Source organism: Rhipicephalus sanguineus, chromosome 3, assembly GCF_013339695.2.
Source record: "Rhipicephalus sanguineus isolate Rsan-2018 chromosome 3, BIME_Rsan_1.4, whole genome shotgun sequence".
NCBI classification, from domain to species: Eukaryota; Metazoa; Arthropoda; class Arachnida; order Ixodida; family Ixodidae; genus Rhipicephalus; species Rhipicephalus sanguineus.
In genome coordinates, this window is record NC_051178.1 from 199,025,174 (window position 1) to 199,038,587 (window position 13,414).

At 48.7% G+C, this 13,414-nt stretch overlaps 1 protein-coding gene across 3 annotated transcripts in view; it reads left to right on the forward strand.

Annotated features, from left to right (window-relative positions):
- The window catches only part of LOC119388046 (dnaJ homolog subfamily B member 6), a 351,281-nt gene that overhangs the window by 283,562 nt on the left and 54,305 nt on the right, over window positions 1-13,414 (forward strand). The window contains exon 1 of one of the 3 annotated variants that reach the window (XM_049413808.1): window positions 394-510. The exons of the other annotated variants lie outside the window; for them this stretch is intronic. The gene's annotated coding sequence lies outside the window, so the exon portion shown is untranslated. Of the gene's footprint in view, window positions 1-393; window positions 511-13,414 lie in introns of those variants that run through there. 3 annotated transcript variants of the gene reach the window in all.

Genomic DNA, 13,414 nt, shown 5'->3' on the forward strand with positions numbered 1-13,414 from the left:
GCAGCCTTCGACGCTGTCGTCACGCACCTGCGCATCGTTGCCACGGTATCCATGAATGAACGCTATACACGCTTCTGCGCATTTACTCGACTGTTCCCTGCGGGACGTTTTCCACGCAGAAGCATATTTAGCGCCGACGACCCTGCCACTCCGCGCGACGCAGTAAGTTCGTACGTCACACAAACGTCGCGCGTCGGCGCTGACGTGCGGGTCGCGTTCTCGTGACGTCGACTCGCGGTGCCAGAGAGAGACGCGCGTCTGCATCCGCGTCGCGCGTTTTTTGGACAGCCCCCGGTATAGTAGCCCCACCGGTGCGCTATACCGGGGTTGCCAGGGTCCTAAGTCGGGACCGGTGATTCAGCGCGCTTCTTTTCGTCACCCACTCCGAGTGCGAGCGCACCTTGCGCCCCTGATTCCTTTCCCCTCCACTTGGACGAGCGCGGACTGCCCCTGACCTGCTGTTTTGCTAGACGGTCCATACCCTAGCAGTGGACACGTGGTGAAGTCAAGGTCAGCGATTGTTCTTCCTTGTCTTGTCTGAGAGGTCAAGGCCAGAGTGGTCCCTATCGTGCTAGTCGAAAATTAACGAGCTGCTGTCGAACGGGGGACTGACTGATTAAAGGAGGAAGATTTAGCCGGAGTTCTTGTTGGCGATCTCAAAGTTATCTAACTCTTAGAGTCACATGTTTGATTCTATGCCGTATTCCTCCGGTCAATTCGCTTTTCCTATTTTAATCACTGTGCGCTGTAATCACGGCATCTTTATTCCTTTCATGCTAAATTTCTTGGCCTCTTGGGTAGATCTTGCGTATCCGCTCTTGCGTACTTGAAGGGATTTAAATTTAAGCTTCGTGCGTCGCAAGTTAGAAAATAACCGCCCACAGCTACCACATCGATAGGGGAGAGAGAGAGTGAGAGAAAGATGTAATAACAGCAGAAAAGCACTACGTAGTTTTCTAAATAACTTTTAAAAAATACTCTGCATCCTCTCTCTCTCTTTCTTTACACTTGTAATGTTCGATCTCCCCCATCCCTTTCGCCAGTTCAGGGCAGACTACCGCTTATTCTGGGCTGGTTAACGTGCTTGCATTTCCCCTCTCCCGTTTTCTTCCTTCCTCCCTGCACCAAACTATATGGACAAGTACATTGAGAGCTCTTAATTGAATAGCGTGTGATGTGAAGCGTATATCATTATTTATTAATTTACGGGGTTTACCGTGCCAAGGACGTCTCGGGGCTATGCGAGACGCCGTGGTGGGCGCGCCGGAATGATTTTGGTTATTTTCTTTATTGTATACTCAAAGCCACGGTATCGGGTATAAGCAGGCCACCGCAGCCAATGCTGAATGAATCAGCGCAGCCGAGTAAAAATCAAAATTCTAGAGAGAGAACACTGAACTGGGTATAATCTATGGCAGTTGCATTTTGGATTCAACTATTTCCAAGAAAATTGCCTTCGTAGGTTCCTGTTGTTGCGCCTTTTATGTTCTGTAGTACGGCCGAAATAAGTGGCCCTTCACGACCTAAAAGAAAAAGAAAGTTCATTAACCTTTTCCCCTTTTCAACGCCATTACACTTCCGACTTAAAAGCGAGCCTTTTCTTATTTATGATTGCTTCTTTCTCCATGTACTTAAAACGGAATGCACATCGTATTCTTGCTGCTTTCACACACTCAGCTGTTTCTTTCGTCTCAGTCTTGCTCTTCTTTCTCTCTCTCTCTCTTTCTCTTTATTGTTTTGCCAGTGCCCTTAAATAGAACTTGCTAGAAATTAAGCGCTGCTGTGAAACTCAAAAGAGCAGACTTGGGCCATATCTAATTAACACACACACACACACACACACACACACACACACACACACACACACACACACACACACACACACACACACACACACACACACACACACACACACACACACACACACACACACACACACACACACACACACATCATAGCATACCGCTAAACACAGAGGACATTATATCGCTAAACTTCAAGTCAAGGGAGCAGTCCACGTGATTTGTCGTCCATCAAGGAACTGAGCGGCGACACCAAATCTGTGTTGCTATGGCAAGAGCACCTGACTCAGCTGTTCGCGTGCCAGTGGCGCATCGCAGACTGGCGCATGCATATTCCGCAAGGTTACCCCGCAAGGCAGTAATCGGGTTTTATTTTCGGCAGCTGCAATGCACGCGTGCACTGCTTACGCGTTCAGCCCCGCGCAGAGTTACGCTGGCCTTTGCGGGACACTGCCGACTTTAGCGTATATACTTGGCCATAAAGCGAGCTGCTCTTTCTAAATGCGTGTGTTGTTGCCCTATAGCTTGTTGTTTTGGCTTCGGAGGCGGCGTGCGTGCGTTGCCCCTCTGTTGCAAAACGGCGGTTTCCGCAGCAACGCAGATTGAGTTCGCGCATGCTTCCAAGTTCTCAAGTTAAAATACTACACAGTGGTGCACGAGTAAACAGCTTTTGTGATTATTACTTAAATGTATGTATTGATGTCGTTCTCGGGAAAACATGAGAATCAGTTTTTCTTTTCTTTTCTTTTTTTGGCCCCGAGAGAAAATGGTGGATATTTCGACTGCTTAGAGATGGCGTACAACGCGCACAGGCAATGAAATAATGAATATTGGTTCGTACGTAGTTCAAGGGCCCTAATTGACCTCTGAAAATACACAGAACGAGCACGTCATTCTCTCAACTCCCCGCGTCATTCACTGATATCCGTCGTATATGGACCAATCGAGGACTTATTTTCTCACGACGTCACGCCTGAACTGACTGCTGGCGTCATGAGGAACTAAGCTGTCGATTGGTTCATATACGAGGGATATAATTTGTGAATTGTCTCCTATACCCTGCTTTGCCATGCAGGCCGCACACTCGTTCTGTCTTGTCTCGCACGACTATCGTGTGCGATGAACTGATTTCACTTCGTTTTGTGCGTTTATTTCGACTGCGAAAGCGGGATAACAGCGTATAGCCGAAAAACGCGAAATTCTGATAGGCTAGACGCTTATACCGCTGACATTGTGCACATATTTTATGAAGGAATAAGTGGTGAGGAGGAGATAGCGCTTGTATAGGAATAGTAGGTGAATGCGAGAAAGACACCACTCTCTCGACTTTGAGCTATAGGAGTGGCTTAGGTGCCCTTTCATGCATGAAACTTGAGTTCAGAAATTCAAAATCACGAAATATTTTTAGTGTTTTCCAATGGGAATACATATATAGCAAGATGAGCGCCAACTCTCCATGTCGTCTTGTTCCGTTATCTTTTCTTTATTATAAGTCACCATGGAAACTATTCGGTAAGAGTAGGCCGGACAGGTGGGCATGCGGAAGTTTACAGGTCTAATAAATGTAAAATTTGCAAGGTTTATCTTACGACTCGTATTTTGGTAACTGCGGTATAGTGATGGAATAAGCGTTCACCGACGAACGAATGTCCGCATCATTCGTAGCGGAAAGATGACCTAGTCTTACTCCTCGTTGACGAACAATACTACTCAGCTTCATTGCGCGTGTATAGCACATAGGCCTTCTATAGCTCCTGGCAGTGGTGGAGGAGTACGCGTATCTTTGCATTCAGAAGCAGGCTTTTAATGCTGGGGCTATAATAAACTAACTCGATAAGTTTAGTTCGAGTAACGTGCCGTGTAGCGTGATTACATCTCATCCACACTCCCTGGGGCGCGCGCATCATTCACTGATAAGAATAGCGGTGGTGCCTTGGACGCAGAGACGGCGCGAGCCTTCAGCGAGCGCGAGGAGAGATTTCGGCGTAGGGCCAAGATGGTGCCAACGTCATCTGCCTCACTTGGCTCAAACAGCGTCATGGGTGGCTGGTTGCGGCAATATCGCACGCCAGCGACACTTTTACATCGCACCACATGTAGACTAGTTCCGACTGAAATTTCAGTTGGAAGTAGCGCTCTGTGCGTCCTTTTTTTTTTTTTTTTCGTTGTGTGCGTCTTAGCGCGCTTTACCGTTCCTATAGTGTGACAATTGTGCCAGGAAGCCCGGACTCGTGATCCCTTTGATGAACTTTTGAAGATACGGAGAGAAAACAGTGGTTTATGATCAGGTTAACTTTAGAGACACAGTTATTTTTTCTTTCCGTACCGAAAGTGAAATAAAATATGTTTACCCGCTTATAACATCGAATTTCGCTATAGCACTGTGGTTATGAAGCCTTTGTAGAAAAAAACTACAAAGGTAATCTTTACGGATTTTTCAAAAAGAATGCTTCCCAGGGAACGAAATATTCGTCCTGGGTGCGATTCCGGTATTGAATTACGCCATGTTGTCAAATTTTGTAACGGTGGCATTTTGAGGCCGTAGGAGCCCTTTCGACCAATCAGAGTTGGCTAGATGGCGGAATTCGACGACATGGAGGAATTCGATAATGTCCAGAGTATAGCACCCTTCTCACGGGATTCGAACCGGGGGAAAGCGCATTTCAGGGGTGCTCTTTACCATTCTGTTATTGTTAAACTTGTGCTGAAAGTCTTGGTCTATCTTCGAAGCATATTTATTCGCCAGTGATTGAATTAGTCCTCGGCAACGCTTTCTATTGGACACACGATCGACAGAGCAGCTATAATTCAGCTTAGGACAGAGCAATTAACGTACACTCAGCGCCAAAAGTTTAGGGACCACGAGACACAAGAAAAGGCTGAATGCTTCCGCTGCTCGGCAGGAAGCCTTGAATTTAGATTTCCGGCCTGTTCTAAAAGGCGCGCTAACAACATGCACAGCGCAGTTCAACCGAATATACAACCACAGATTGCTGGGAAATTGAAAGTTTTCTCTGACCTAGTGGCTTCTAAAAATTTTGACGCCGACTGTACATACGGAACTTCTCTCTTTGTGAAGCTTGCCGTAACACCACCACAAGCTATCGTTCCAGTACACTTGTAACCTCCAGCGCCTATAGAGTTCTCGAAGGCGTGCGGATGTTTACCCGCCCGCGTATCAATCTTTAAAGTTGGAAGTGGACACCGCGCGCTCTCGACTCGTTTGATAATCTCCTGTGTTTGTCTGCAGCTACCTCGCCTCAGGGGTCAGATCTCCGCGGGTGCGCCGCACTTTGGATGGACCAGCTGCACAAGCGGCCGGAGCTTCAGACTGTACTTTTGTACACTCGCACGCGCTGTTTGGGGACGAACCCTCTACACCTCTGAACATTTTGAAACCCTCGAAAAATAATGGATCAAAATTAATAATAGCTGCTCTGTTATTCAACCCTTTTTCTTTGTTGCCTATTTCAAACGAGTATGTGCACGTAAATCGGTGATGGTCTTCCGTGCCACATTGCAAATATACTCAACCCTCCTCCACTTACATGTACACAGGCACACGTATATGCTCGTTTAAGATGGGCCCCCACCGCAATGCTCCAAGAAGGGGAGGCCCAGATCAAACACTTCCCGAGTGTCGGCGCGCGTGATTCACCAGTTTGTGCAGATCACATGAGCTCAAGGTCGCCTAGTGGCATCTCCAGCTACTTTTCGCGCGTGCTTCTTCTCTAAGATGGAGACGGATGACACACCGTCTTCTGCTGCCCACGAGGAATGCCGCATAACCGAGATGGGTGTGTAAAGATTTATTCAAGCCCGAAGGCACGAGTTCCACCACTGTAAAGGGCGGTTGATTTTGTGGCTGTATGCCGATACGTTGGTATAGAACGGTGTTGGCGTGCTGTATGCTACCATACTGGCAGGTGTCTTCTGCTTGTTTGTGTATACGCTGGCGTTGAGCTTGCCTCAAGGTACTGTGCACTCCTTAACAGGTCGGCTAAAATGGCGATAAAATATCACAGTCGTTGTATAGAACGATGGGAGCGTTCATGACTGGACGCCGCTCTTGAGGCACTACAGGGCAGTAGTTGGGCTCACGCGAGGCCTTTGCTCCACTGCAGACGTGTTCAACAGTAGCAATGTTCACGAGGCCTTCTCGTTCCCAACCCGCCGAGATGGCCTGTTGGTCGACTGCTGACTCGAAGGTCGCGGGATCGAATCCTGACCGCATTTCGATAGAGGCAAAATGCTAGAAACCCGTGTGCTTAGATTTAGGTGCACGTTAAATATCGCCAGATAGTGAAATTTTCCGGAGCCCTCCACTACGGCGTCTCTCATAATCACATCGTGATTATGAGAGCACCTCGCCCCGTGATACGGCTCTCACGGAGAGTGCTAATGGCGTGCATTGTGATCGGCCCTCTCTGTCACATCTGATACATGGGACGACGTCCCTATTATCTACAGCTTGGAGTCATGGTCCAGTCAGCATGCAGCGTGTCGAGCTGTTCCCCTTCAGTAGACATATCAGCTGGAAAGCTCTCACGAGTACTGCGTGATGAAAACGTCAACAGTTATTATTATTAATGTTAGAACAGCGGCGCCAGGACTTCTACTGCTTGGCTGAGCTCTCGCTTCCACAGTATACTTCACGATATTCGAGTTGAGTGGCAACACCAGGAAGCAGAACGCGTTTACGCATGCGCACTTCTGCCATCTCTCGTTCGTTCGCTGGTCGTTTTTTTTTTTAATTTATTGTTCCCGTTTTGTTTCGCTTTCTCCTTTCCAAATCGGCAGTGCCGCTTCGCCCGCTTCCTTTGCACAGTATATCCGCTTCCTGTACCCGACGGATGTGCCGGGGCTGCGGCCATCTTTGTCCCTTTTTTTTTGTTCCTCTCTTTTTTTCGGTTGTCTCTCTTCTCGCCGCTTCCAGTCCTTTTAGGCTTTGTGCACGCCCTCTTTTTGTACTATATTGTAATCCCGCTTCTCGCTTGGTTCATTTTGCCGATTTGACTTTGTTTTATTGCCCCCGGTGTGGCCCGACTGTCGCTCGTGCCACCGGAGCAGCGGGTGCACGGTGTGTGTGTACGTGCGCGACGGTAAACAAAGAAGTCACGCGGAGCGGCGTCACGTACCTGGCGGCGGCGGGGGTCTTTGTCCGCGCGTCCGGTCGCTTCTCTCTGGTCGAGCGTTGCTGCTGACCAGAATATCGCGCATCTGCCGCCGCCGGGTCAGTAGCGCATGCGTTTTATAAAGTGGGCGATACGACAGATGATTCACTATACAGGGCGTTTTTTTTTTGCGTTGCTTCCTGGATACACGAAAAAGGGAGCACCGCCCGTTACACTTTGGGAAATGCTCGGTCATCCCAGCAGGGGTGCGGCAGGGTGGTCAGGCTGCATGCGAGATGCGCCGTCCGCTTCAGTGTTTCCGCATTTCAACCCCCCTCTATCTCTCTCTGAGCTGAAACAGTGAAACACAACGCGCGGGCGTCGCCCTTCGATTGCGCTGACCTGCAGTACTGATCGGTTTGTTGTGAGGTGTTGCCGGGGGCCCGAGCGGGGGCGTTTGTTCTTTCGCATGGCGCCCCCATATAGTCTGTTTATGGCCAGCGTTGAGCGTCTGCATAAGCTAGGCAACTTTGTATTCCATGTTACAGTGTTTGCGATGGAACAGAGTACGGTATCGTACGTTTGTTCACTACCGTATGTACTGCACAAAACTATGTAATGTTCGCGATCAAATGAATGCGCCAGATGGCCTTCGGGACTGTTTTGAAGTGCGCGTCTTGTATTGTATATTTACACGAGCACTCAAATTGCGGCCCAAGAAAGTATGAACATCATTTACGAATTGGAAAATTTATACGTACTTATATAAAAGAGAAAAAACTTATTATCGAGGCGAATGAAATGTGCAAATAAAAATAAAAAAATGTATAAGCGTAGCTTCCATGGCGTTGACGGAAAAAAAAATTCATTTTCAGAATGCCGCGTGAGTACAGTGTGAATGCCCAGCTGGTGTCACATGAATGGGCATATACATTTGACGATATCGCTTTGGAATAAACCAGCTGAAATCACGCTGTATGTGCTATACGTGTGACTCGTCCTTACTGCGGCTGCGAATTGTGGTAGACGGTTAAGGGAGGTTTATCTTAATTCTTAAACACGTTTGATTACGAATATTCTGCCCAAGAAGCACTGCATTGTTGGCGCATATATGCAGCGTTTATCAGCTGTGCATAATAATAATTGTTGGGGTTTTACGTCCCAAAAACCACGATGTGATTATGAGAGACGCCGTAGTGGATGGCTCCGGAAATTTCGACCACCTGGGGTTCTTTAACGTGCACCTAAACCTAAGCACACGGGCCTCTAGCATGTTGCCCCCATCGAAATGCGGCCGCTGCGGCTGGGATTCGATCGCGCAACCTTCGGGTCGAGCACCTTATCAGCAGTGCATGCGCGGTTGTCTCTCAGCGTACCTGCTATTATAGTCACAACGCTCATGACGACGAGCTCGAGAGGACACAACACGCGACAGCGTCATCGGCATCTCCCTTCCGCGTTCTGTGCATGTCTCATATGCACGACGCCATCAGAGGGCTAATGACTGCTCTGTCTAATTTTGCCGTGTCAGCGATTGAGTGCATCCACTCACCCTTGCCCGGAGGTGCACGATCGGCCTCACCTGCCGTCACGCAATCGCATGATTCGTTCGGCCGCAGTGGTGATTAAGCGCATCTTCCAGACGAAGCACGCAGGCGGTCGAAAGAGCCGACACTCACTCGCACCGTGTAGGTGTATAGTGAGGCAAGAGGAAGAAATGCAAGGTCAAGTACACTGGAAGAATATGGAATGAAGAATCAGACAACCCGTCCGACGTGGTGTCTGCCACTCAACAGATCTGGCAGCGTGATAATAAAGATAATATAACTATTATTTCTTTACGAAAAAAAAAGAAAAGAAGCTATATAGTTTGACTTACAGCTAAGAAGTTGCCCTTGAGATTATCGAAATACTGTCGTCAGTCTCATGAGCCTGCACAAGATGAAATGGAAGGGGTAAAGAGAAACTCGGGCGTTAAAAAAGGAGTGCTTTGAAGCTGTCTTTCGCGTCCTCCTTGCAACTTCTTTGACAAGCACATTCCGTGATTGGATCGGCTAATCTGTGCCGCCTGTCTTTCGCGAGCCGAGCACTTTCACAATGTGCTACAGATTCGGTCAAAACAAGAATATCGCTGCAAGCACACTCGTGAACATTTCGTCATGTCGCTGTGCTGTCCCACCCGAGAGCGTTATTCGTGTCGTCGTAAACTATACATTCCTCGTGTACTCACTGCTATTCTGGTCCAAAGTGGCGGATAAACAACACAGTAACCGAAGACAGTAAAAAAAAAAAAAATACCACAGTCTTTTAATGTTTCTTGGTGTGTGAGCATCCATTGTGCCTGTCTTTGTTTTCTGCGTTCTTCGGGCACGTTGAACCAACTTAGACCCGCGTCTCACTCTTCTGGCCCGAAACGGGGTGTTAAAAATGTATACGTGTCGTAAAGCTGTTGCTTCTCACCAGCAAAGCTGAAACTCAACGCTTGCTAACGAAAAGCTTTTCCTAAGTGACTGAGCGAGCGAGCGAGTGAGTTGGTGTTTTGTTATTTGTGCAGAAATTCTAACGATTCGGCCGTCAGGCGCCTCACACGAATGCGCCCGTCTGCACGTATAAACTGAAACCAAACTTCTGAGCTCAACAGCTCCCGGAAGGCTTATACAGCTCGTGTCTTGTGCTTGTCACAGCACGTGCCCTTCCTTCTTCGCCTCTTCCTTCAGTGTAATAACTACGATTGTGTCTTAATTGGCGCCCATTGTCTCTGAACACACTGCCGCTGACTCATGGGTGTGAATGTCCCTTCTGATACTAAAGGACATCGCCAGTGACAAAGGCGTGATGGAGCCCAACGACACGCTTCGTTTCAGTTGCTCGGCGTGGGGTCGTTGCGACGTGACATCTTTCCTCGTGATATTACGTCACCTACACACTATTGTGAGTAACTGCAGCCTAATGTGGATACTCCGGGTCTCTGTGGTGACGCACGACATAAGCAAATAAACATTGCATTTTGAATGGATTGTGCACGACATGCGTGGTAGCATTATGAGCTCAATAGTGCAACTGTACGAACACCATAGGACCTCGTGAAAGCATTACATAAACTACGGTGCACTGGAGTAGGCTTCACGGTGCTTTGTAGTTGGTTTATTTTGGTACATAGAAGACTAATGTTGTTGTTAAGCTGCCGTACGCTCGGATAGGGACGTTCGTCTTGCTGTCAATCTACATTGATCCCCTAAAAACTATTAAGGAAGGCGATAAACACGGAGCAGTGGTACTGCTATAGGTGCTTCACGCGTCAGTAACAATCAAGCTACTGTAGCTTGTGTAGCTTGTGGAACACCGCTGTGTGTGTGGAGCAACGGATACGCTCGACTTGCTAACGCTCATCATTTGTCAATCACTATTGTATCCACGATAGAGTCGTAACGCCAACATAGCATGCCCTCCACGTTTCTATAGTAACACGGTATAGCATCAAGATGACTTTCAAAAGATCATTTGCATCACTCTTGTTAGGTCAATGCGCTCGCATGAATTTTATTGCATTGATACTCGCCGCGGTGGTCTAGTGGTTATGGTGCCTGACTGCTGGCCCGAAGGCCGCGGGATCGAATCTCGGTTGCGGAGGCCGCATTTCGATCGAGGCAAAATGCTATAGAGGCCAGTGTGCTTAGATTTAGATGCACGTTAAAGAACCCCAGCTAGCCGAAATTTCCGGAGCCCTCCACTATATACGACGTCTCTCATAATCGCATCTTAATTTTGGGACGTAAAACCCCAAACAGCAATTATTATTATTAGTGCACCGAGTGAGTAGGTAATCTAATTTTGATGCACCTTTCTAGATATGTTCCTTAATTTTTTAATCTCGGACGTAGGGAGGCGTGCATTCGTGCCGAGAAGTAATGTTTAACGTGTATACATATTCGCACGGAAACGAGCTGAATGATATTCAACTCAAGAAAAAGAAACGAAAGGCGGGCAGCATGGGCCGTATAGTAGTCAAGAGATTAAATTGAAGAAGCAAGGGCGGAAGGCGGTATATTTGTGGCTCAGCCATGCGTGCAAGGGCGCATACACAGACTACAGCGGCCAGCTTGCCTCGCCTGCCGCTGCCAGGCGCCGTCTCGCTTTAATTTCAGGGAAGTTCCAGATAAGATATCTGGGCACGTCACCTGCACCTTGCTCGCAATAAACCGCCGCTCGCGTCGCCAAGCCCTTCCGTGTCATTTCCGTTGGACCTTGCCCCGCCTGATTGCCTGCGTGCGTCGCCCGTTCGACCGATCCGCACTCCATTAATACCAATTGCTCGCACTTTAGTGTCTCTTGTGACATTATCTCTTACCGCGTAAAAACCCAGGGTGATTGAAACTGCTGGTTGACCGGCTGGGTTTTTTTTTTAAGCGAAGCTTTTATAACCCACAAATTTAAGTGGTGACGGCGTCGTGCGCGAAAAGCCCGGCGCCGGCGAACGTACAGAAATGAGGCCCTCGAGTGTGCACCGGCCACGTGCGTGTTTGCCGTTATCCAGCAATTGCCGTTATCCAGCAATTGATGCTCTCTCGACCGTGGGCTTGTCGGCGATCAGCCGTTTCCGATATGGCAGTCTGATATTTTATCGAGGTGACTTGGCATTTCACGTTGAACCGTTTCATCGTTGCTTGGATATGAACGCGTGACCGTCGTTGTGGCCTTTAGCAATTGAAGTGTTGCACTGCTGTGCGCGTGGATGGAGGAAGGAAATAGTTAGGAGGGAGCATTGCGCAATACGATCGAATCAAAGAAAAGAACTCCCACGGGTATACCTCTGAAAACACGAGACATAAAAAAAAAAGACATTTGATAGTTTCCAACGAGCTTGGATGATATGGAACGAATACAGTCCGCTCCTTCTGTGCAACCTGCAGATGCGCCTCATCATTGACTCGGTCTTGTTTTGAGAGCGCTTACATTGTTGGCCAGCGTGTCCTTGTTTCCTCGTGCAGCCTAGACAGTGCAGTACACATTATAAAACCACAGGTACCAGCTGTGACGACAGGGCCGCGTGACCGCTGCGAGGTGACCGCGCCCCGCTGTTTCCTCCACTTTGTGCCTTGCTCCGGAGCAGTTAACACGTGTGAATGCGCGCCGCACTTGCGCGTGCGCGAGGCTGCACTTGCGAGCGAGCGCGCGTTTGTTCCGCTGGCGTCCTTGGTTGCGCACACAGTGGCAAAGGAGGCCGTCATGTGCGCGCGCCAGTGATTCCAAGGCGGCAGTGACGACGACGACCTAGTGGCGCTTGCAAAACAACGCGTCATTTCAGTGATGGCGTACACGACTCTCTTGTTTAAAATGCTGGGGAGGAGGTAAGGGGCGACCTGAATTGCTTCGGGGTCCTCATGTACCATCACACTATACCGAGGACGGGCGAAGGTCCGCTACGCTAATATCACCTTGATGTTGTTGTCATTGTTGTTGATAATGATGATGATGATGGCGTAGTGGTGGTCGTGAATATGGCTCCCGCTTTGACCGTAGCCACTGCAATTAACTATGTGGGTCTTGAAAAGACTATAGCTCGACTGAGGGCCTAAGTTCATAATCATTGTTTGGAGTCAGTCAACGAATAAAAAAGAGAGGAACACCAAACAACAGTAAAGATGGAAGTAGCGTAGGCGCGTTCCCTGCGCCGACTGATTTTATTAAATTGAAGTAAAAAATAAACATTCTTCTATAGCTGGTTTTCAACCAAATGAACCGCATGTATGCTGAACAAAGGGCAAGCAACTATACAGAATTGAACTGAGCGCGCGATATTTTCGCTCATGTCTAAACCGTGTGGTTCATGTGCATTTTGCACGCTTGCGGATCTCTGCGAATACAGCGTACGATTCCCGTGGGACTTCGTGAAGATATTTAATGTGTATTTAATGAAGGGCAAGTTATATAATCCAAGCGGCTAACATTACTCACAAGCACGCAGCTATATATGCACGTCTGTTGTAACCGCAGCAGAAATTTGGGAGGTGTACAAGCCACGATCAATGCGGTCTGCGTCTCGGCCAATGAGCTCCACCCACTTACACTCCATCATCCAGGAACTTTCCGTAACGTGAGACCCGGCACTTATACACACACGAACAAGATGGCGACACGCAAAGCATGACGCCGGTCTACGCTTCTCTCTCTCCTCTCTGTTTGACGGCAGAGATCGAGAAGTTTTGGTCGATCTGTGCATAATCTTTGCGTGCCCGAAACCAGCAATTAGCGCTCGACGCGGGGCAAAAGAAAAAGAACCTACGGGAAGTGTAACGCTGCCCCGTGAGCGCGCGTCATCCCCGAATCGGCCCGGGCCATGCCTCGTAGGCCGTTGACGCGAAAATGCGCTGCGGGCCGCGGTGGTGCCGTGCTGCGCGCCGAGCACCGTATTTTTCTCCCGAGCAAAATAGCCTCGCGTGCGGCGGTTAATCTCCTCCGCTCACGCCACGTACCGGACTACAACAGCCAGCTATGAAT